This window comes from Glandiceps talaboti, chromosome 5 (assembly GCF_964340395.1).
Source record: "Glandiceps talaboti chromosome 5, keGlaTala1.1, whole genome shotgun sequence".
Taxonomy (NCBI): Eukaryota; Metazoa; Hemichordata; class Enteropneusta; family Spengelidae; genus Glandiceps; species Glandiceps talaboti.
The window spans coordinates 16561488-16584066 of NC_135553.1; the positions used below are offsets into that span (position 1 = coordinate 16561488).

Consider the following 22579-nt stretch of genomic DNA (forward strand, 5'->3'; position numbering starts at 1 on the left):
TCTGGGGTGATGTTTGGATTGCAATACGAATGCTACAGTACGGTGGGCTGTTTGATTTAATATTATTGGTGGGTACCTACAAATAAAGCATGTACATTCATGTTCAAAAATGTCATTGTTTATTGAACATGTCATAGAAAGCATATCATGGCAAAGCACATACGAAAATAACATACAGAAATAAAGTGAATACAATACAATACTCCAGCCAACTGCTGGAGAACTGTATACATCAGCAAAAAATTTTCCAAGGGGAAGTTCATCATCAGAGGTCAAAATACTAGTATGCAAAAATTTACTTTTGTCATTTAAGGAATGAAAATTTGAATCTTTTAATGACAAAGAAGGAAAAAAGTGCCTTTCTTTCATTTGTATAATGAGAACAAAGAACCAAATGATGAAATTCATCTCCTACCATATTTTAATAATATACGGAATATACATTGTAAGTAGAAAATGGAAAACCCATTAATGAAATAAATTAGAACTTTAAAAAAAAAACATTTCATTGTGCTGAGGATTAATAGCTCGCTTAGCGGCTCAATGACTGGTACACAAGAGCGTCCTATATACTAAGGGAGTGTCCAGATTTTACTTCCAGGGGGACCCGGAGGATTTCCCCTTTTCCTTGAGTATTCTTTTCATGCCCCCCCCCCCCATTACAAAAGCTTGGAAAAAATTGATGCCTCCCCCCTGCAAGTTCTTGATTTTTTTCCATGCCCCCCATAGACTCACACACATACACAAACACACTATGCACACACAATGAACATGTATGTATGTATGTATGTATGTATGTATGTATGTATGTATGTATGTACAGAAAAAATAAAAAAGCTGTTCAACATTTCAATTTTTTTTTGGTGATGGGCAATACATTGTATATCCTCATGCAGATGTAAAATGGCTGCTATATTACTATACACATTTTGTTTTAATATTATTTAAAGGTATTTCTTTATATTTTCTAAATGCATGTGACCTAGTCTATTACAATTTACATGATCATCTCCTCTCAGATGATGGTAGTAATCGTAACACGTACATATAGGAACTAGATTACATGTGAACATATACATTTGAGTCTTATACAGTGGTTTACTTGGCTCTGATGATGCATACATGAGTGAATTAGATTAAACTAAGCTGTTACATATCCAACTTGCACTAAAGGACTATTCACTCGAATGAGCAAAATGTATGACAATGGGAAGGGGGCTGAGAAGTCATTGGGCCATCAAAATTCTGATAGTCTGAAATTGTGATTTTTGGAACCAAATTATTGCATATCCACAATATATCTTTCAGCTTTGCCACAGCACACTACACTTCATAGCCAGATAATATGTACTGCATAGTATAATTTTCTCTGGTATTTTAATACCATATTCAAGCATTGTAAGACTTAAAATTATGTACATGGTTTGACATTTGATGCCTCTAAATGGCCTACTGCATGGTCTTATTTTCAAACAGGCAGGGAAAATGAAAATATCTCTTTTGGACTTTCAGTCGTTTACACACAACATATTTCCATTGGGTAATGCTGGAATACTTTAAATACTTCACAACTGTTCTACATTTTAGATACGTATTGAATACAACTTTAGTTCCAATGCCGGTCTGTGTTGCTCAGCTTGTCGACAATGAAAGTATAAATGTGAACATTTTTATTGTTGGAAGGAATAGTCAAAAACTGAAATAATCTAACTATCAGCATTTGCGCTTGTTATACTTTGACTGATAGATAAGTGATTGTGATGAAACAAGTGTTGTACATCCCCACAGACAAGTTACTTTGAGAAGTGCCAGAATTGCAGGTTGATTTATCTTGCATTAGATAACCATGCTTTTTTCCTGACCCCCCCCCCTAGAAATTTGTGAAATTCCTGAGAAAAATTGATGCCCCCCCCCCCCCGAAAATCCTCCGGGTCCCCTGGAAGTAAAAACTGGACACTCCCTAAGCGAAGTTTTTTGGGTGGTTTTACCCAAAGATTCAGCGTGGCGCAGTGACTACGCATGCGCCTTCCATATACTATGCGCATTCTCCACGCGGAGGGCGCTCTCTACAATATTGGTGTATGAACGGTTTCCAGTGCCCCTCTGGAAACCGTACTATAGCAATAATGGAACAACCCATTAGGACGCCATCAACGACGGAGGACTCCGACTGGTATATAAACCTATCACCCTGGAAAATCCCGTAGGACGATTTATAGACAGCGTTGATGTATGCAAGACAAATTAACCTATTCAAGACTACATCGACGCAGCCACACAAATACGAAGTTGTTTCGCCTGACATTAGGCAGTTCAGGTAAGACAACGTCACATCGGCTTTGATTACAATTGGCGTAGTCGGCCTCCCGTATCTGAGCGGTCACTCAGAATTTTGCAAACATTTAGTTGTGGTAAACTTCTTTGTACTGGAGTGGGTACGTCATCGTGATTGACATTTGAAGGAGGGGCCAAACAAAAAAAGTCAAACCCCGGGTGGCCCCACTCTAGTGCACAGAGAATTACCAGTTTTCATTTAGAATTGTTTGGTGTTGTATATTTCTGTTAGGGACCGGACAGAATTTACGGCAGAGGGGGGGGGGGGCCTGGGGAGAAATTGGGGGGGCCATGAAAAAAATGGGAGGCTTGAAGGGGGGGGGGGGGGGCATGAACATTCTCATGGTTTGAAAGGGGGGGGGGCCGCGAAATATTTTGTCATTGAAAAAAATTAATATGTTAGAAAATTTAGCATTGCATGATATAGCACTTGATATCGCCTTTAATATTGAATGTCTACACTTTCATTTATGTATTAAAATGGAAGTGTGTACGTTTGTATTTAGTGAAACATAAAAACACTACTCCAATATATATACTCCAAGTTGTTCACACACACACACACACACACACACATATGTATACATACATACATACATACATACATACATACATGTACATACATACATACATACATACATACATACATACATACATACATACATACATACATTTTAGCACTGTGGAAACAGGTTCAGTGTGTAATTACCATCAAGGATACATTACAGGTCCTAATATATATATATGGTAATATACTAGCATAGGACCTGTAATTTATGTGTTTAAAAAGTGACCTTTTGGTGAAAAATGTAAAAAAAAAAACGTCTGGCCAGATTAATTTAGATAGGTGTTTTATTTCTTTCCTTGACACTATTCTTGAGTTTCACTCTCAGACTCACTAGAGTCTGAAGATATGAGGCAAGACTTGTCTTTCTTTCTATCTAAAACCAGTGAAATTAAACTATTTCCCTCCTCAGCATCATCAAATGCATCTATCTGTACTAAATATTGTAAAGCATTTAGATGTCTGCGTGGTGTTAAGTGTTTTTTCATCAGTGACATGAAGTCACAAATGTCTTACATTTACAGGTGTATTGGTAATGCATTTGGTGTAGGAAAGTGAAAGCTGCATAAAATCCTTAGTTTGCTAGCACTTCATGACATCACAAATGTCTGACATTAGATAGTTATTGTGTTATGAGTATAAATAGATATTTGAATACACTATGTAGGTGATGTGATGTTCTTAGATACTCCCCACAAATGTCCCCACTACAGTTTTTCACAAATCACGCATGTGAATGTGTGTTTAACTCTGTGTTTGTGTTTCTGTGTATGTATCAGTGAATGACAGTTAAAACCACCACATCAAATGCCTTGGTATTAAGTGATGACTACTTATGGTGTCTAGTTGGGAAATACACAAGATTATACCACATGTGTATGATTACATGTATGGTCAAAATGTTTTATTTTGTTTTGTTTTCTAAAAAACTTCCACTACAACTACTAAGTTGTTTGGGCTGAAATAGTAACATAATAGTAGTACCAAAAGAAATATTAGTTGTGCTACAGTAACAAAAAAAATTGTACTCTTTTTAGTTATTGTAGGGGGCAGGATATTGTGCACTTTTTTCTTTTCTTTTTTTTTGGGGGGGGGGCATGAAATTTTTATACTTTTGAAAGGGGGGGCTGTGAAATTTTGGTCACAGTGGATGGGGGGGCCAGGAAAAAAAACAAGTCAGAGATAATTTCTCCCCAGGCCCCCCCCCCCTGCCGTAAATTCTGTCCGGTCCCTTAGTGGACCTCGTATTTTGTGAGTTTCAAAGTGTCTTGTGGATTTCAGTTTCCATGTGCTTGTTAATTTATGCATAGCGTCAGTTCCAGCTGATAAGTAAATACGAAACTGAAAATTGGGGCAAAGTCAGTTTGACGCAGTGTAGTGCTTATCTGTTCTTCGTTTTTTGGTCCGAAAAAATTCTACAAATAGTTGGTGTATAGGACAGTTTTATTTTTGTTGAAACCGTTTTGTAAATTAGACTTCAAAGTAATTTTTTGTGTGGTGTCACGGATTTGTGGGGTAGAGCTTACCAATTGGGCAGGCCCCTACAAAGTGCACCACGCGTTCGAATTAGTTAGGGACTACACACTTTTTTGTGTGGTGTTGCCAAGTCGTGGGGTAGAGCTTAAATAATAGGCCGACCCCTACGCGAGAGCACACCGCGCCTTCAATTTATAAAGTAGGTTTAGTAATTTTTTTGTGTGGTGCTGCCAAGTCGTGGGCCAGCTTTAAAAAATAAAGCACACCCTACGCGAGGGCGCACCATGCCTTTGAGTAAATTACGTGTGTGTAGGCATAGCTAGGTTAGATACAATTTGTGTTAAGGACTTATAGTGTGAACACCAGCTAGTAGAAACAAAAGAGAAAAATAGTAAATTTCAAATAACTTATAAAAAAGCTAGGAACCTAGACTGAAGGTCTGCAAGGTGTTGCTGACTTTGGATTAAAAACCCCAAATTATCGTTTGTATCTTCGGTACGGGACAGGGGACACAATAGTCAGTGTATACACTGTTCTGTATTAGTTGTGCAGGTTATAATTCCACAAATCACTGTGAAACATCAATTTCTATTTTGCGAGTACAGTAGGAGATAGAAAGTGTATTCATTGTACCTCTGTTGAATATTAGTACCCACTTAGAAAATACCCTTGCATATTTCCATATACTAATTGTATATTGTCATGTACACGTCTCAACACGTCTCAACTCTAGAAGATAGTTTTACTGTTAACTATTGTTGTGTTGTACAAGACAGTTAACTTACCATAGCACAAGCAAGGTCAGTTGTTAGTTCTAAGGTGAGATATGGCTACAATTAATATCAACAATTGTACAGAGGAAGAATTACAACAAATTCCTGGGATTGGTCCAAAATCCACACAAGCCATATTGAAACTTAGGGAAAAGTATGGGAATATAACAGTAGAGAACCTAGCGGAAATACCATATCTGAAGTCATCTCCTGAATTTGTAGAAAGGGTAAGCTTTACACCTCTCCCCAGTGAGGATGGTAGTGACATTGCTACCGGACCGAGCTATGGTGAAGAGATGTCAACAAAACCTGGTGAAACTTCAGTTACCCATGCAAACCCAACCCCCATGATAACTTACCAGACAGAGAATACTTAGAGTATGGACAACCCAAACCAGAGGTAATGGGTGCAATTCCCAAAAAAACTCCACCCCAACCAACAACAGAGGAGGTAATAAAAAGGGTTTCCCATTTAATAGAGGGTGGATATGTCAAACAAGCTTCAACAAAGCACAGATCTGACACTGAGGAATATATAGATGCAAAATATGAACAATATAATCGTAGTCTAAATGCAAAAGAGGAACCCTCCATAGAAACCCCACGCACCAAAAGAAAAATGGCAGCTAATTTTGGCCCATTTCATACACCGGAGGAAGTAAAACCAAAATATGGCCCCAGATACCAACCTGAGCAACCTAAACCTATGAGTAAACCGTATAGGGAAAAAACACCAGTGAGGATAGAACTGAGTAATACCCGAGACAATGTGGATACCGGGGGTATGGATAGACGGGAAGTGAGAAAAGTTAGGGATAGACCGGATAGCCTGGAACTTACCTATAGTAAACCAAATTATTATAGACCCCAGGGTCCTGAACATTTCTCCTCACAACCCCACAACCCCCCATCACCCGAGTAAGACCAAAGCCCGGGACGTGAAAAGTCCTATAGATCACCCCCTACACTAGACGTGAGCGTTATTCTTTATCTCACAACATCCCCAAAACCCTTATGTATAGTGGTGAGGAAGAATATTTCACATTAAATTCTCAAGATATGCTGACGAAGTAAGGTGGAACTCAAAGGAAAGAAGGAATCAGTTATGTTGGTATCTAACGGGACCAGCCAGTACATATTATGCTAATGTAATAGAACGGTATGGTGACATATAATACTGGATATAATCAACATCCAGCAAATATCGATGAGGCTATGGATAAAATTAAATGGTTCCAATTTAATGCAGCTGCCATCTCTGGTGACACTAAACCCGCCCGTACTCAAGTCAGGTGTACAAGACCAGAAGACGAATCTGACTATAACATAGTTGCAGTGCAAGCTACTACCACTAGTACTGGGCCGCCCCCCCCCCCCCTAACTTTAGTCAAAATAAACGCCCATCCACTCAAGTTGACTCCGGATACAAAATATCTAGAGTTACATGTTGCTAACTTAAGCTCTAAATTTGATAGCTTTGCGAAGGAAATGAGGAGTTATATGATGGCCACCACTCAAAAACGGACATACAGTCGTTCCCCATCTCCTAAATCCGACAAGTGTTTTCTGTGTGGTAAAGTAGGCCATTTCAAAAGGGATTGTCCTAATCTCTCTCCCAGACCCCATGGGAAGGGTGTGACCTTTGAGGACTCGTTAAACAAACACGGGTCAACTCAGTAGGCCCTGGGCTGACCCCGAATGAAAATGGCCAACCCCATTTGACTGAATTACCAGTCAAATCCCCACCGACCCCTAAGTACATAGATGCTGATGAGGAAGTAGTCATCTGCCAACTACAGTCTGGTTCCATGCTGAGTGTGTCACTTACGATTGAAGGACATGGAACACAGGCAATGATTGATACCGCCTCAGAGGTAACTATAATTTCAGACAAACTCTATGATCAATTGGATGCTCCATTTGGGGTGATGAGATGGCTGAACCCGTTCAACCCCAATCACAACCATGGTGGCAAGTCGTCGACCCTTTGGAATCGGAGGGAGGTTTGGAAGCTAAAGGAGCATCTGGCTCTTTGCCTTGGGTAAAGGTCAGTTATTCCAAAGGACCAAACATCTCTCCAAGTCAAAAGAAGAGACATGTCACACCATTGATGAATCTCCAGTTTGGTTCTGGTCCATCTACAACTTCGCAGGGGCAGAAAGGGACTAGTTCCGGATTGACAGGTTCTCAAAAACCAAAGAAAATTAGTACATAGTCAGACAAAACGTCACAATCTCAGCAAATAGTGTTTGCTTCTTTTCTCAAAGATAGTGCATGGTAAAGAAAAAGAGCAAGTTTTTGGATTGTATCACTGTCTTCAGAACGCATGATTTCAATGAATTTTGTATAGGAAGGAGGAGAGTAAAAGTAACGTGGTATGTACTTATTCCGGTATTGATTGAAAAATGCACATTTAAGTAGGAAATGAAATTCGTCCTCGACCTCATGAAGGTCACAGAGAGTACATATTCTGTCATCACGGTGTACATTATTTCTCCTCCCCAATTCAATTTGTAGCCAATGTGCTGAACACCTAAAGCGTGCAACCATCATGCGATGTTGGCCAAACTTGATTTCAGACAAGTACTTTTCACGGTGTAATGACAATTTAAAATTTCTGTAATGTAAAAGTTTATCAAAAGTTGATACATCACTCTGCCATTTCAAAAATAAAAATATTTTAAATCTACTTACAAAAGTATTTACAAATAAATCAATGTTTTCAACATGTTGCGCATTCCAAACATCTTCCAGGTTACAGATTTCTAGTAAACTTTTAATTTCTCTAACCAAGTACCCCTAGTACGTACACCAGAGTTCTCTATCTGAAGGAGCATGTCGTAACATTTCCTGGGATATCTTTGACTTGGCATGTTTAAAAGTTTCGCCCAGTATTTGATACATCTTTTTGCTGTTAACAAATAAATAGGGTATCTTCCACAATCCCCTAGTACAGCGCAGTTCGGGGCACTTTTTGATACGCCAAGAAACATTCTACATGCCAACAGCTGCACCCTTTCCAATAATACATAACTCTGGAAACCCCAGATTTCAGAACCATATGTTAAAATTGGTACAATGAAAGTGTCAAAAATTTTAAAGAATGTTTTACATGACAATGTTCCTACTTTTCCACACTTACGCCACATGTACATAAATGATTTTCTACCTTGTTGTGAAAGTATTTTTGTCGCATAAGACCACTTCAAACGACAGGAGAAAAGAACCCCTAAATACTTGTAATACGATACAACATCAAGTCTCTGCCCTCTGAAAAACCATTTTTCTTTTTTCGATATACATCCGCCGTTTTTAAAAACCATTACTTTCGTCTTTGACAGATTTACTTTCATGTTCCACCTTTCACAATAGTTACTCAAAGTGTGTAATAAATTCTGCAGACCAAAGATACTGTCAGAAAACATAACAATGTCGTCAGCAAATAACAATCATAAGAGCGCCATCCTTCCCGACTCCATTCACGCCAGGCTCGGAAGTTGAAACAGAAGACTGTCACTTCCTCTACCTCAATGACTGCGGAATCTCTTTCTCAAGGGAAACCAAAGTCCAAAGGTAAGGGAGGGGAGAGTTCTGTGAAAACACGAACCAGGCCCCCTGTGAGCGGGGAATGCAGTAGTCTTACTACAACCAAGAAAGACTATGTGCGCTGTCCAAGGACTGGTACGGCAATCCCCGCAAGTCTAGATGCTAAATTATGGACATAAACCTGGTAAGGAGGTATTACATCTGGTACGTAAGTACTGTCCCAGGGAACAGTTCATACATTTCCATTGCTTCTCTGGGGATGCACCACAAATTCAACTCTGGCTGACCCACTTTCCAAATACTTATTTTGGGTTTACAGCTAGTGTAAGGCATGCCACGCCCCTTCAGGTATTCGCAATATCACAAATACCTGAAAATCGCCTCATCTTGGAGACAGACTCACCCTATTTTCCCCCTCCCAATTGTCCTAAACCAAACTCTCCCAGTATATAGGAAGTGTTGGGTTTTTAATAGCCACAATTCGGGGCAGTACTCACCATGAACTACTCCCTATCACGGTCAGGAACACCCGTACCCTTTATGGCTTCCTGTAAATTATAGGTCCCCCCCCCCCCATTTGTTTGGTAAGGGGGAAGAAGGGAAATTAGGTTTATTATGTAATTTACACTTGTGGTGTGTCATGACACTTGGCGCCTTCTTGGAGGTAAAAAGTTATACTTTGACATACTGCGGGGGTAAAAATGCATGATAAATGACTCATTATGTGACTTACACTTGTGGTGTGTCATGATACTTGCCTTCTTGGAGGTAAAAAGTGCATATTGACAGACTGTGGGGGTAAGGGTGCATAATACATATCCAAAAATCTGATTACTGTGTTAGTACACAGTCATTGGCCCTGAGATCTTCTTAGGAGGTGGAACAGATAACCAATGGCAGCATACTAACCAACAACATGTTTTTAGTTGATAGCTAGGGATGGCACTAATCAAGCCAGGGGACCACAACATTCAGTTAAAATCCCTAGTTAAGGTATTATGTTCAGTATCAATACCTTGATAAAGAAATCAAGGTAGCTAGTCATTATACTATAAGTTGATGGCTAGTTAGTTAGAATGATCAATACGAATACCCCTGGAAAACTGACGGAAAACTCCTGGAAAGCCCTGAATTTTTTTTCAACTAAGTGTACGAACCCTGGCCCAGGTAGCCAGTCACAAATGAATCTACTTTGTGCGATCTTATGTTTTTTGCCTAGTTATGGTATTAATTCATTAAAGAAGTCTCCATAATAAAAATGATAATAATGTGACAATGTGACATGAACAAAATGCAGTTCAACTTGGCACTTTCTATCACCGTTACCGATTTATACCTTAACTTTAGCATACAGTTATCATATCAGTTATATATTGCGATCTTTGTCAGTCAATACAGCTGATAGAAAATAAATAGCAAATAAAAAGTTATCCGCTGACATTCACAATTTTAGTAAATTCAATATTTGATTACATTATGCCCTATTTCGAAGGTCAGTAGACTTTGTCAAGGACATGGATTCAGACCAGACAAGACTCTACGAGTATACTTAAGTCTGTAAGACGACAGTCTACATTTCACACATAACTATGAAAATAAAAGGGAGTTTTCACTTACACTGCAAGACAGAAGCAAGGGGGCACTTCCAAGGAGTCGAATGAATGGAGCAGAGGCCAAGTGCTTTGCTAAGGTTCTAGTGTATACTTCGACTTGACCACAAAACCGCTGTGTGATGTCTAGTTAATTCCCTAACGTCCAAGTGATCCCATGTACAAGTGGAGATATGAGAGTGATTCTAGTATACTTACATGATCTGTCAGCTAAGTGCAGAGGTCAGAGAATAACACAATATATGTTCCCATCATACAATATAACTGCAATATGGTAGTAAACTTGACACCTTAACTAAGTGAAAATTCATGTACATGTACACATGTTGTTTTTCATGTCCGATGTACACAATTATTTTTCCAATTAGACCACACAAATTGGTAGTCGATGTGCATGGGGGGGGGGGAGGGGTTCAACACGGGTTGGCGATGTTTTTTCTATGCCAGTATTTTTTTTCATAACCACCATTTTTTTATTTACCAGCATTTCTTTTCTGTTTTTGCAACAATTTATTATTTTCCTGGCAAGAAGAACAAGTTTTATCTGTACCCGGATGGTATTTTTTCCCCAATATGTACATTATACCTATTTGTTAATGTTTATGTTACATTGCCATATTATTGTCGTTTCCATTATGGAGACCTCTTTATTGAACTGTTATTTCGGCACAATAAAAATGTTTTTTCTTCTAATCTATTTCATTTATGGGTTTTCGCTTTGTGTTGTTTTTCTATGTTTGAAACCCCCCTTTTCTACTTATATTTTTTGTATCATTTTTTAAAAAAGAAATGCATGAATGTACAGGCTTTTTTCTCGATTCCGAAGGGGGGCATCCCATAGAAATGTATACGGGCATGTGCCGCTCAAATTGGTATTTTTTCACGAAAAAATCCCTATGGTTGACTTTTAATGTGAAAATTTCCTAATCGTAGAGTCGATAACATGGGAAACGTTTTCATGCTTCACAATCACACCACCATGTTCACCAAATATCCTTAATAATATAATGAGAGTAAATGTTTTTGAACTTGAGCCAGCACACCCAATCTTTGGGGAGTAACCCCCCCCCCCCCGACAGGTTTATTTGGTGGCCTGCCCTTGTCGTATCGAACTAGTAACTCCAGTTCATTACACAGGTTGTACAGTACTATTATTACCTCTGTTACCGCCCGCTACTAGCTGCGAGGTAAGTGTAAGGTACTCCGCCATTCTAACAAGGAAAGTTGTCAAAACTATAACGGTTACTATGTGTACACCTGTGTACACGCCTTGTTTGTAATGGTAGATCCTAAAATGGAATACGGTATAAATCAATCATTCAGACACCACCAAAATAACACTACACAAGTATACTAAAACACATGTACACATTATTACAGACAAAATAAAGTGTGCGACATTTAGAAAGGCAGTCAACAGTCAACAGTCAATGTTCGTTTGTGATGCTACACTAATTTGTGATAAACTCGGCGTTTTTATTACAATTTACGTCACCGTGTATGTAATGTATGCATTCCTAGTTTATCCATTCCATTCATTTTTTTAGAATTCACGACTGCAATGCTAGCAGTACGTGAGTTATGTGTTCCATTATATATGATTGATAACAATTATTATACCATACACGAGCCAGGTTCAACAAAAAACATGGAATATATACTATCAGTCAAGTTGATCGCCATATAAGGAATTAGTCATGAATATTAAGTAGTACGTTCTACTCTTCATTTTAACCAATCAGCGTCACAGAAAGTTTGGGTCATAGGTTATGCAAATAGGCGCGCTTACTTTTGTTTTTCTTATCGTCTGCTGAACCAGAGCAAAACCACAACAAAGTTTTAATCACGATGCCGAAAGTCATCATCAGAAACGTAATTGCTGTGGGAATGCACCATTATTCGGGGGAACTAACGCCAGGGAGAGGATACAACATCATCCATGAATTGAATAACGTGCATGATCCGAATGCTTGCGGTATCGTCGAGAATGGAATGGAACAACATCCAAAAGTACTCGGCCATTTGAAGAGAGACGCTGCTCAGTTACTATCAAAAGTGATTGATGCACGTCTAGCTTCAAATGGACGGTATTATTTGAAGCCAAAGGGCCGTTGTTTCTTCCATTCTCGGCGGTATGGTAAAGTTCAGATGTGTACGGCCGGCTTCATGGTGAAGACAGAGGACGTCACTCGGGCAAAGGACATAGTCCTGAACCAGGGTTTTCCTGTCTTGTTCCCCTAGACACCAAACCAAATCAAAACGGCCCTTTTCAGGGCCACACACCCTCCAAAAAGAGAACTACCGTAATCAATGCGTGATGTGTGTGTGTGTGTTTAGAAATGTGAATTACATGGTTTCATGGTGTTATGAAAGCTGTTCTGTGCACATTCACAAAATGTTAACTTAGTGTAGAGTTCGAAGTTTGAATTTTGATTTTAATACATCACAGGTAGGTAAACTACACAGATTACCGTCACCATTGTGCTATTGAGTAAACGCTGATTAGGATACAACACATATGTGTATAGTATTACGTTATCGTTGTGACATACAGAGACTATACTGTAGCTAGTTCGTGTTTGCTGATGTCGTTGGTTTTGGCGTGGAGGGGGGGGGGAATCATCACTTGTTTGACAGACCATTACGTACATGTTTTTGACTTCAGGCAAACCTTGGTCATGTGATGTATTTCTATGATTCAATGGTTGGTTATGTGTGTAAAATTAAGGTGGGTGTGTTAATGATGATTTCTAATTTAACAAGAGATATGCTTTGGTCTTTCAACTTACAGCTGTTTCTAAAACAAATCCGAAGCACTACTTGGCAATATACTTAATTTGCAAAACATGTCATTGTACTTTTGATACCCCTATTATGTTGATTGATATAACTTTTGTCACAGACTACTTTATTTCTCATTTTTTTGGTGTGATGGGATCATCATCACCTTTCTAACATGATATCAAAAAGACAAACAATAAATTGTCTTTTTTGATGTCACTTGCACAATATATTACTTGTGTCACTTATTTCATTAATTCAATATTTTATCTCTGGTCTGAGAAAACTAGAAATACTAGCAAGGACACTGTAATTGATGTCTTAATTTCTTTTTACACATACTCCTTGTTTGTAGTGTTACGACCTTCAACTGTTTATATACACAGTTGTCACAATTAACTACTGGTTTGTCATTATTTACTATTTTGGGGAATGTAGTTTGGGCTAAATAGGTATTGATGGGTAGATGGTTGAGTGGTAAGGGATGGTAAGATGGACAATTGGGCGTTATTTCTAGTCAAACTTGCAATCAAATTATGTCTAAGCAAGCATGTATCTATAAGGGAATGAAAATGACAGACGATGAATTATGATGTACAATGAATTTTATTTTCAAATAAAACTTCTGAATTGAAACATTTACAAGTATTACATACATACATACATACATACATACATACATACATACATACACACATACAATGCATAGTATGAACATGTATGTAAGCCTTCAGTAGGAGTGCTGTAAGGTACTACCAGAATCAGTTGGATATATAAAAACTCCAAAAATGTGTGAAACAAGCTACAGATAAAAAAAACTGACTCCTTACTGAATATGCTATCTACTCGACCAATTACTTGAATAGATGTATTGTGTGCATGCATGCATGTGTGTGTGTGTGTGTGTATGTGTGTGTGTGTGTGTGTGTGTGTGTGTGTGTGTGTGTGTGTGTGTGTGTTTTATAAAAACATGTATGCACCATTACCATTAATAACTGGACAATTTCCATTTGAAATTTTACATGAAATGTCAATTTGCCCTCATGCTTATTTGTTGTCTACAAATATAAAATGGACAGAAAATGTTAAAAACAATCCAATTATTTTAATAATGATGGTATTTCAGACCTACACCAACAACAAAATTATTCAACACAGTGTCATGTGTTAATTTGTACTACAGTGACATTTGTCTGGTTTTGACTTTGGTATATTTGTATAAAGATGTAGAGAGCAACTTGACAGTTCATTATTTCTATGAATTAATTACTCCAAATCAGCCATGTTTAGATTTATGATTCGTATATGAAAGGTGGAACCCCAAACACCATACCTGAAAAAGACAATGCAAAAATGTTATTGCTGAGATAAACAGTGAAACTTACATCTAGCATAAAATATTATAGAAACCAACTCTAATGTAATCTAAATTTAATTTTTCTACATTAATCTTTTAAACTATCAGAGTCTATACATATATATTTGTAATCATGAAAAGATACACTTCACATTGTAGCATCAAAATAGTTACATTTCACTGGATAATTTTAATCTTCACTTTAACAAATATTTGTCTCACTTGTCATCCTCAGAAATACCATCTACATTACCATCACTTTCCCCCACTTCATTAATTATTGCATCCTGGATTTCTGTGACAAGTTTTAACCATGTTGATTTAACAACCCTACTTTTACTCAGTCTAGTTACTTTACTATCCCACTCTATTCTTCTTTTTGGAGACATCACTGACAAGCAGGATTGTATTTCACACTTTAATTGTGCCACAGATTTAGATTCTAGTTTGTTATATTTTGCCCTTTCTTCTTTAGTAACAAAAATTACAGGGACGTGTTCTCTTCTCTGAGGGAACCTAGAGGCCCATAGATACTCAGTGACAAATCTCATTCTTCTCATACCTGCCTCGCTATTAAAATCTAGCAAACCAATGTCAAGATCCTCCCCATGAATATTGGTAATTGTTCTACCTGGGTTAGGTGTAAGATATGCTTTGGACCTTAACACCACTTTGAAGTTAACAAGATCGTTTTCATATGGAGGAAGATTGCGATCAAATGAATTATCAACTCTCATTCCTAGTGCCATCAATGTGGTGTTACGGAGACATACAAGACTGTCATGGTTGTGAATGACCCTTTCCCACTTAGTATAGTCAGGAGTCCCCACTATCCATGATTTGATTGATTTATTATATTCTTCAAGGACAAAGTCCAAACCCTGGTGTTTACTTGGCTTTCCAGATCTAGAAACAGATTCATGTTGTTCTAATACCTCCCTTAGGGCCTCTGGCCAACACAATCTATCATACTCATCCCATGACTCTATTTCCTGGTATTTTGGGTGACAACGTCCAAACCAAACTGGAGAAAATAATTGTCTCCCTGCTCTGAAAAGTTTAGTATCATTGTTTCGGACCCCCTTCCTGAACAAATGAATTCCAAGGCAATGTTGCAGCATTGTTGTCCAAACAAACTGTATCGTTTCATCACTACTTTTGTTCCTTATCCATTCCAAAAAGTCATAAGGTGATGGAACTTGAGACTCACACGTATATGGCCAAAGTAACTCTTGATAGATAGCTTCATGGAATTTACAGAAATTATCAAAACTTTGATGGTGGTCCCCACATCTCTTAAAGAAAAGCTGAGCCTTCTCAGTCACAAAACCCTGTGTCTTCCCAAACTCTGAATAGATAATTTCCCAATACATTTCTGCAAAAGATCTTATCATATTCATTTCTTCATGACCTGGACCAGTGCGAAGAACCACCCAATCAAACTCATCCCCATACTTATGAATAGCTGTTCTTATGATGTGCTGGGGTAAGCCATCACATCTTACAATGGTCCATTCCCTCTTTCCTTTACCGTTGCAGTATTTATGAATCCCTGCATGTTTCCCTATTGCCCTAAGAATTATTACAATAGCTTCCAGAGAAGATGGGTTTACAAATATAGGGTCTACAAGACTAATATTGGCCTTCCTAGCTTGGTTAAGTACATTTTCAGTGTCTGGGGATTTTCCTTCATATTTCATTACTACCCGTTGGGTACCTCCCTCATTAGTCACTGTGTGGCCAGTATACTCATGAAATACAATTGTATTATCATCACAAGTGCTTTTTGTCCTGTATGTCTTTGTATCCACACCTCTTTTACTCTTTCTTTTCAAACCAAAGTTACCACAATTTACACATTTAATTCTATTTTCAACCTTTGGATGGCTGTGATTACATACACTACAGATGTCAGTGGCATTACTTTCTACTTTGTTTCCCACATCAGTTGATTCATTCATTATCTTAGTGAGTTGTTCTGAAATAAACTGTATCTGTTCAGTATGGACTAACATTTCAAGTTCAGGTGTCAAAGCCTCCATTGTTTTTACTGATGTTGGCTTCGGCCAGTTACATGGTTTAAACGTGGCTTTCTCCTGAAAATCACACTTCTCACTCAACTGATTTACTATTATAGTTGTAAGGACCTCAGACTTTTGTTTGTTACTATCTCGGCTAAGCCATGTACGCAGTAGTCTTTGTTCATTATCAAAAGCATATTCAATGAGACCATGTGGGGCTGGTTTACAAGAATCTTTCATGGCTTTCAGCCAATTTTGCACAGTGTCATATGAACCAGCTGGTGTACAATGGCTGATGAGATTGCAAGCCATTTCACTCTGTGTCAGAGAGTATAAGACAGCCTGAACTCTAAACATAAGGTCACTAATATAATTTAAATTTCTACTTGCATATATACAATCAATGGCTTGCAACCTCATGGCACTGGTCTTAGTTCTAACTGATTCACTATTCCCTATTAAACCAATCCCACTTTCTGTCTGTTTAGCTGTTATTGCATTTATAAATGCGACAACAACAGGATTTCTAGAATTTATGTGACTGACTAAATTGACATCTATTAGATTATCTAAGCTCCTTCTATCTTTATCCCTGATCAGTTTTGTTGTTTCTTCATAGACATTCTTATTTTCTATGAAACCTATTTGTTTGACTGCCTCAATCCTCTGTTTTTGTGTTTCATACATATTGTCTAATTTCTTTTGTAATTCATCCTTGTCATCTTCTAGTTTATTTTTATCTTCTAACAGGTCCTTATTTTCATTTCTAAGAGTAGTCACTTCTTCACTTAACTCATCTACATCCAGTATTAGGGACTTTACCTGATCTTTCAGCTCACTAATTAGTTGCTGGTATTCGCCTACAACATCAAGGTTGTACATGTTAGCATATTCTGGTATCTGAAATAAGTGTAAAATACAAAACTGTTAAATCTCTAGAAGTTGCATACTTTCATTTCATTTTATGACTCTTAATTACTATGTCACAACTACCTACATGGCAGACATGAATGGAACATACAATATAGCTTGGTATCATTGCCTGTAGTACTGTGTACACCAAAATGTATGATGTTATTGAGATTCTTCATGGGTCTCCTTTCGTTTGCGATCAGCCTGTGAAGAAAGCAATTCCAAATATCACACAAATGAAATACACAAAATAGTACATATCACTCGTAGGTGTGTCACCCCTCGTATCCAATTATTAAACGAGTCGTCAAACAACTACAAATGTACAGTGATCATCAATAAAGTTTTTACACATGCTAACTATACACTGACTGTCAACATAAGTCTACAGAACTATACATATTTGATTTACTGTTACACGAGCAAATCATCATTACAAAAAAAGCTCCCACGAATATAGAAGTAAACTTAGTTTGCTCAGCTGCATCGAAACTCGTCCTGCTTGCAGACTTGAAAGTCGGGATTCAATGCTGACATTGTCCCTTTCCTTCTCAGCTCCGTGTTTAGAGACATTGAATTTGTTAGTCCTGCAACCGGAATAAGTCGGGACTCAATTCTGACAGTGTCTGTAATGTTTCTTGTCAGTGTTCACAATTATCACAAGCAGGACTACATTTGTTATTTGTCAGAGTTGTGTCCCGTCCACGGTCGTCAAACAGGACTGCTCCGGATCCCGCACGAGACGAGGCTCGGTCAGTACAAAGAAAATTTCTGACTACATGTATGTTACAACACAGAGACAGACTGCAAATTGCAAGTGGGATCCAGTGTATCAACATATTATCAATTCACAACAAAGCACAAGGTCATCGGTCAAACGTGAGAGGTCATTATATACATCGCCCTCAGAGTTATAAAAAACAACCTCTTTTGTACATACCTGAACTTTCCGCTCCGCAACATTATTGAAGTGCTGCGTAAATTCCCGTCGCATTGGAGCCATACGAAGGCAGTTGGTGCAGATACTAGCTGTCCTATGAACTCCAAGTCTAGCGAAGGCATTGCGAAAGTCCTTCCGTACATATTTCGCTATTTCAACCCCGGTTTTCTCACGCTCAGAACCTCTATTCCACCTTTCATGGAAAGGGTTTTTACATTTCTTCTGTGGGCCATGGCCAACAAACACAACGATCACAATAATGCTAATTAAAAATAAAAAGGCTAAAATAATTGCTGCAAGGCTTGACAAAGATTGATGCGTTTGCATTGTTGAACCTTATCTTTAAAAGTGTCGTCTGCTATTGTAAGCTCGAGCTCAGTGACTATCATGACAGATAATCATCGATCGGCAGCGTTAACTGTCAATCATTTGTCAATTGACCAATAGGATGTAGGAGAATATTTTGTGTACATTTTGTAATTTTCTCTCAATATTTGTAATTTCTACAATTGTTTTTGTATGGTGATGTCAATAATCACGTTATTTACATGCTTCATAGAACACTGAATATTATTTTACAGCTGTGATTGGTTAAATTAAAGACATCTCCCTAGGAACGATTCGATCATAAATATTCATATATGCAAAATAGCATGACTATATATGGCGATCTTGTAGACTGACTATGGTCGTTCTACGTATACATACGTCAAGACAACGCGCGTCTACGTCACGATCCGACTACGCATGTCTACATCTGATGTAATTTATTATAATTTATTCATTGGTTCTGATGTGTTCGAAATATAAGTCAAAGTGCTCAAAATAAAATTATCGACATTACTTTCCTACGGAAGACCGGTGAGGACTTCTTTTTTATATTACTGGCGCTGGTATAATTATATTATTCCCCAATATTTTTCTTCATTCAGCCAGAAAGTACTCACGACCTAAAGGATTCGTAGTGACAAGGGCCCCTTAGGTCACCCGTATTTTCCTTAATTGGCTGAACGAAGAAAAATATGGGGAAATAATATCTAAATCTGTACGACCGTTCATTAGCAATTGTGTACCAGCAATATGAATATATGTGTCTATAAATGTCGTGTACTGCAAAACTAGAATTTGCCATATGACCTGAATATTGTTGGTTTTTGTATGCAGATGTAGGTATGACGGTACCCTTCATTCTACGGTGAACCTGAATTGGACAATAATAGAGAAAGATCTCAGTCTTCAGCGTCTATGGGTCAACATAATCATTGGTTTTGCTGTCACGGTTCACGATATGAGTCAAAGCGCTCGAAATTGCCATCACTTTCCCTGATTTTTTTTTATTACTGGTGATGGCATAATTATATTATTCCTCAATATTTTTCTTCATTCAAAGTACTCGTAACCTAAAGGCTGTCGTAGTGACAAGGGCCCCTTAGGTCACTCGTATTTTCCTTAATTGGCTGAAATGAAAATATCTAACTATGCACCGTACTACCATTAACAATTGATGTGTACCAGCGATATGAATGTGTTTTTAAATGTTTTGTTTTGCAAAATTAGAATTTGCCATATGAAATTTCATACATCTGTATAAAGTTCAGTCTAATAAGTTAATGAAAGCGATTCATATTCGGACTTTAAAACAGATATGAACAGTTATGGGGACATTGCCAACTTTCGAGAATTTTGGACAATATTCTGAAGTCACGCATGCATCGGGACTTCATAAAACACCGACGAAGCCATCGTGGATACCTGGCGAAAGCTTTGGTGACTTAATTGTAAATTTCGGTGCAATACAAAGTTAAATCGATTAACTTTAAAGACCTTAATATTATTGGTTTTTGTATGTGGATGTAGGTATGACGGTACCCGGTACCCCTCATTATATGGTGTACCATAGATATTAGAGAAAGATCTCTCTCCAACGTCAATGGGTAAACATAGTCACGGTGGCCATAAAGATTTTACAATACATTGAGTTACAAACAAGAACTTGGCATCTGTTGTTTCAAGTAGGACGCTAAGATAAAACTGTTTATAAATTAAATACTGAATCCCCATCCATATGGCCACTTTAAGTTGTCAGTTATTTGTGTGTTCCTGTGTGTGTCTGTGTCTGTCTGTCTGTCTGTCTGTCTGTCTGCCTGTCTGTCCGTCTGTCTGTCTGTCTGTCTATATCTGTGTGTGTTTCTCTATATGTGTGTGTCTAGGTTGTTTTTATATGTACATCGATGAAGGACAGGTACGTAGAAACACATGTAGGTAGGTTGGTTGCATAGTTACATAGAATGCGTGAATTAATTAGCATTAATTGTATAATATGCCTATTTCGGTATGTGTAATTCTGTACATCTACAGTATACGATGATACAAGAGTTTTACTTAGGCTTGAAACGTGAAAAGTAACAATATATTATCTTACGTCACTAAAGAAGACAAACACTGTATCTTCCCACATCCCACGTTCCTTCAAAGTTCTGCTCAAATTACCAACAGTATCATCAATTGCTGATACCATGGCTGCAATATAAAAGTTAACATAGTATTACGTAATATGCTTGAAAATATGAACACCCTAGGGCATCGCTCTGGTCAGTATACCTTGCAAAGAAATGTAAAAGATATCTGATTGCCAGGTTCAATTGTCCAACGCATATATGTCAGTCAGTTTTCTGTTGGTGGAAACTGGTCAAGTATGAACGGTAGGCAACTACCCCTCCAGTCAGCATCTCGGTACTCTAAATATATTACCCAGCATGCAGTATATGTTTCTTGTTTTCCTGATCTAATCTCTATTTTACATCTATCTCTATTGCAGTTTGTGTCATAAAATATGACATTGGTTAAAATACGATTGTAATCGATATCAATGTAAGACACTTCAAAGATGGCAGCCAACGGGTACGTCACGAACGCAAAATCCTGCGACTTCTATCACGTCAAGGGATATCATTTTCCTAAAAGTTCAGACAGGGAAAAAGTAGAAACTATCAACCAGTTTCCTTTCAGAGAAGACGATGTTCTCATCGCTAGTTTCCAAAAGTCTGGCTCAACCTGGATGACACAAATCCTGAGGAAAATGTACAGTGACTGGGGTCTATGTGAAGTGGGTGATATGAGCGACGCTTCTATATTGGATTGGCTATTTCTGACACCTGAGGTGAAAACATTCCGACAAGATTGGAAAAGGTCTTTCGAAAAGCAAATGGACACTATGCCATCGCCAGATTACTTCGTACATTTGTACCAGTAGATATTTTATGCCCTGAAAAACACGTGAAGGAAAGGAAACTGAGGGTTATATACACATCACGCAATCCGAAAGATGTCTTAGTGTCTTGGTACCATTTCAGTCATGAATATGCTAATGGTATGTATGCTGCACCTAACTGGGAAGACACCTTAGCTTGGTTTGTAGAAGGACGCCTACGAAATAGTCCTTGGTTAAATCACGTGATGTCATGGCATAAACTTGGCCTGGCTGACAACGTACTTCACGTCAAATACGAAGATATGAAACGAAACCTTGAGATGGTAATTCGCCGGATTGCAGATTTTTTGGATAGACCCATTGCAGAGGAAAGAATCCGGATTGTTGCCGAATCATCCACTTTCGAAGCAATGAAGTCCAAGGAAACAGCAATCAGTTTAACGGCAGAGTCGAAGAACTTTTTTAGGAAAGGAATAATCGGCGATTGGAAAAACCAGTTTACTGTCGCACAAAACGAATATTTCGACCAGGTGATAACTCACAAATTAAAGGACAGTGGACTTGATTTCATATACGAGTAAATTTTATCATGATGGTCTTATTATAATATAATAATATAATTATCAAGTTGACTGCGACGAGATATCATTTTAAAATGAGTATTTGACAACTGTTTATACAGAAGTGCAGTCTATTTTATGTAAACAATTTTCCACAACAGGACAGCTCGACCTAGAATGGCGCTCTCTTGTCTTATACGATATACATGTACGATATATTACTACGGAAATATAAGCTGTCGGCAAACCATAATGCACACTAAACTATTATGTGGTTGTATGTGGGAGATTACATAAATTAATCAAGTGGTGCCTCGGTTATGTGGTTATAATCACCCTAGGATAATGTGAACACTGGAAGTGTGGAAAAACCGACAAGTTCACACTATTAATACAAGCGGCCACTAGGTGCTGTCAACGAAAGCTGCTCATGCCAAAAGCTGTTTTACAGTGATCGGGCAATTTGTTTCTATCGGATAGAGGGACGGGGCAG

General features: G+C 38.0%; 1 pseudogene; it reads left to right on the top strand.

The window, feature by feature from the left end:
* Positions 1 to 21687: 21687 nt before the first annotated feature.
* Positions 21688 to 22107, top strand: LOC144435417 (sulfotransferase 1 family member D1 pseudogene; annotated as a pseudogene).
* The last annotated feature ends 472 nt before the right edge of the window (positions 22108 to 22579 follow it).